The sequence below is a fragment of the Halyomorpha halys genome, unplaced genomic scaffold (assembly GCF_000696795.3).
Source record: "Halyomorpha halys isolate HHAL.00 unplaced genomic scaffold, Hhal_1.1 Scaffold11.1, whole genome shotgun sequence".
Classification (NCBI taxonomy): Eukaryota; Metazoa; Arthropoda; class Insecta; order Hemiptera; family Pentatomidae; genus Halyomorpha; species Halyomorpha halys.
In genome coordinates, this window is record NW_027111958.1 from 362,410 (window position 1) to 366,950 (window position 4,541).

Genomic DNA, 4,541 nt, shown 5'->3' on the forward strand with positions numbered 1-4,541 from the left:
CTTCCATTCCAATCCTCCAAGGTGCCTGAAAAGAAGATGGCCCCGAGACCTTCTAATGTAAAAACGTTATTAGAGTGCTACCAATGGGTTGTTTCTCTACATGTCTGTTGTACAATTGTAAATTTCAATTAAGATGTAAAAAAAAAAAAAAAAATTAACACAGTTACTATATGAAGTGCACCTTCAACTTAAAGTCAGACGCTATTTCATTTTAAAATGCGCTTGTTTGTTTATTATCAGTAGACTGTATGTGATTTAATTGAAAGTGAAAAAATTTTACTTGCTTTTAAGAGTGTGAACAAATGGAAACATTGCTAGAATATATTGTATAATAGATAACAAAGCATTTATAACTAGCGACAGGAAAGGCAAGGAGATTCCAATCAGGAGAGGAGTGAGGCAAGGTGATACACTATCACTACTATCTTCATTATAGTATTGGAACTTATTCTAAAGGAGAAGAATATGGAATCAATATCAACGATGTAAAACTAAGTACGCAGATGATGTGTAATTGATCTCAAGTAGAGAAGAAGAAATAGTGACATGCTAAACAGCTTATGTACTACTATAGCTTATTATTATTATTATTATTATTATTACTACTGTATAATTTACATGGTTATAAGGTGGCCACGAGAAAACATTACTAGAATCTATTGTATAATTTACATGGTTCTAAGAGAGTAGCCAAAAGAAAGCATGAGTACATTAGTTGCTTTCTTCTTAAAATACTCTTACACTTTTTGAAATTTTATGTAACTAAATTTTAAGTTATTTTTTTAGTTTCTACAGGATCTTTTTAGGACATCTTTTTGTTCCTCGATTACCATCAAACAGAATTTGTTTATTTCATTGATGATTATAAATTGATCATCAAATTTGAACAAAAAAAAATGCACTTACCCAATCAATTTCTATTCTTATATTCCAATCCAAGCTGAAGATCGCTTTAGTGACTTCTTACTATTACTAATTACTATTACTATCCTCAAATGCGACTATGACTTGACGAGTGACTACGTGAATAAGTAATTACCAGTTCCATATTTTTTTGTTCTTTTCTTTAATTCAGTGTCACAGATAGTGAAAGGCAAACAGCAAAAGATTTCAGATATTTTAGGAAGGGCAGCTGTTCATATAACTACTAGTTCCATCAGGAGTTTTCAAAGCTTAAGAACTAAACCAGGAAAGCTTCAGGTGTCTTTACCACAGAACATAATACGATGAGTGGTTCTCCTTTCACAGGTATCCAATACCTGACACCATTACTGGATTACCCCCACTGTTCTGTAAACTCACAGCTACATGGTTACTAATATTAACTAAATCATTTATTTACTATGTTTTTGTTAATCGGGTATGAAAATTATTTTTATCATTTACTTATTGATATTTATATATAGTAAATTTGATGTGTCATGTTATATAATGACATGATACAGACTTGTAGAAAATCTAATCCTTCGATAGAACTCCAATAACATTTCTACTAGAAAAGATCCCAAACCCATCTTCTTTTCATACCCCTAAAAGAATTATCAGGCAATGAAAGATTATGACTTGATTTGTGTTAAAATGTGATTTTAATAAGGATTTTGGACTGTAAGCACTGCCTACAGGAGGAATTCGATGGTTTATTGGAGCCTCACAGCTCAACTCGGTAAGTCTAGATAGTCCTTATCATATTAATTTATAGGAATCTTTTGTAATTAGTTGGAAATTTAGAACCTTTGTCTAGTAAGTGTTGTAATTGTCGGTATCCACGAGCAGTTTCCAGTCTTTTCAGTCATGTATAAGGATTCATAGTCAGCCGTTTGTCTGGATGTAGTCCTAGGTGACGGATATGTTCGACAGGAATAAGTGGAGTATTATTAAAGGATACTGTGGGTTAGAGGATTTTGGATACAATGAAAGAGTCATTATTAATAGTCATCGTCATACGTGGTGAGGATAGTGTTAAAATGGGTTGGGATATCAGCTGTTAAAACTGCATAAAGGATAGGACTAAGGATACTACCTTGAGGTACACCAGCAGACTGTGCAAAGTGGGATGAATAAGCACTATTGTGATTTACTTGAAATAATATGTCAGAGAGAAGAAGGAAGTATGTAGGGGCGGGAATTTATGGAACATGCATAGCAGTCTTCAGTGAATAAAATTGGGTGGATAAAATAAAATTATAAAATTATATGTTTAAGATTACTATCAGAAAAGGTTTCAATTTTTGACAATAAGAGAAATCATTGGTTATTTATTTAGGTAATGTAATTTTTTAATAAAATTAAATAGAGAAGAACGAAAATAAATTCAAATATTAAGTTACATTAAATAAAATGTTAAAAATTGACTTAGATTGAAATTCACTGCTACTTGAGATTTATTTTAATAACTCTTCAAAACTTCAAATATTTCTAAATTCTTTAATTTTTTTTTAATATTTATTTAGTACAGAGTTTAGGAACAATAAGAAATCAAGCAACATACAAAATATTTTTAAAAAATAAATAAACTTTTAATAAATTACAGATAATTGACATATTTTTTATTTTTTTTTTAAATCACAAAACCATTGAAATTTCCTAAATAAACCACATAATACAAGAGCCGGGAAGAAAAAAAGGCAGTTATCTCACTAACTGACAAATTCTCTACCATATAACAAAAAAAACCTTTGTTATATGGTAGTGAATTTGTGTGGATAATCTTATATAAGAAGAATTAAATATTTATGATTTTAAATTAATAAAAAAAAATAGGCTTTTAACTTATAATTAATAAATGACCTGGGCATAATAGCCTGCAAAAGTAACTCTAAATTTAATGTGAGGAAGAAATTATAATTGAGGATGCCTAAAATGGCCGAAACGTTGGACTGTTGAAATAAAAAGTGTTGAGACAAAAAAGGATACAAGTTTTGATTTATTTAATAAATTATTATTCACTTTTTTTTTTCTATCGTTGTCAAATAAACAAACATAGTTTTATAAGAGGAATGATCATTTAGACAGACTTCAAGTAATTGGGGACGATTATTCCGCAGTCGCTTTATTGCTGCGGTTTTATTCGAAGCAATCAATATAAATGAGTCTTTATTCTCTTCTTGAATTGATGTTTTGTTGAGCTGAGAACTTTATTTGAGGCAATAGATCTTGATAGGAGTAGCGAAATTAATGATCATAAAACTATAATATATTTTATATTATATCAGGATATATAAAATCTGTCTTATTCTCATCATAAAATTTACTTTTAAAAATCTATCTTGAATGTTATCGATATTGCATGTAGTATATTACGCTACACCATTTATTCATGTAATAATTAAAAAATAAAACTTGGATAAATATTTATTTAACTGTTTAAAAAAAAATTGTCTACATTAATAACAATTTTTAAACCAGATTTTCATAAGAAACGAAAAATCAATAGTTAGAAAATTTTTTTTCGAGAAATAAATATTTTAACCACTCGACGTACAGATCCCTATTAGCTCTCAAAGTAAAGCTAGTTTATGACACTTATCTTCGTAGGAATAGTAGTTTTAATGATCTTTATATGAATTTTGCATAACACACATTCACTCACATACATTAAAAAAAAATTAAAATAATATAAAAGTAGAAAAAAGAGCTATAATTTAGAAAGCAGGATTAGAATGTGATTTTAAAAATTTAAACACCTATGTGACTTAAGTTTCCTCATGAGTGAGATCTTCAGTTAAATTTGTCATTTTCTTTTTAAAACAATTTTGATCCTTTTTCTCTCAACTTTATTCTTTTTTAACATCCGACGTTTCGACCTCTCAGGTCATTCTCAAGGATTCCTACAAACAGCTCCTTTTAATTACTTTTATAACAAATTTCCTTCACTTACATACTGATTTCTTTGGTCTTACCTTATTCTGTCTGTATTCCTTTTTTTTCCTTAAAATTCATTAATGCCGGCTAATTGCCTTTGTCCCAATCTTTAAATAATTAATCATTAAAATAATATCACAATAACATTATAAAATCTTTTGTCTTTCTTTTTAAAAAATTAGATTCCTACTTACAATTTCTTCTATTAAATTATTTCCTAAATTTAAAACATTTCATTAACCACTTTTATGTTCTTTAACAAACCCCAAACAGAACCTACCTTCAACAGGTTAGGACACTGTTATCATCTTATCATATAACATAATTTTTTCTTTAAATATTAATTTACATTTTCAATTTAATTTAATTAACATTTATTCTTAATTTTTCGGCTTACACCATAAACAATTTTTAATACATTTAAATTCTATTATTAGTTTATTCCTATTTTATGTGTATTTTATTCACATATGAATTTATCCCCCCCCCCCTTTCTTTAATTTATTTTTTCTCATTCATACTTTTATTATTGCATTTTTATTCCATTCATATACTTGTACTATTTTAGGATTCGAACATTTTTTAATTTTTTGATCTTTTGTATAGAATTATTACATATTTATTCTGCTTACAATTTCTGAATAGTGGTGGTTCAGTCCTTTGGAATCTGATTTGAAATT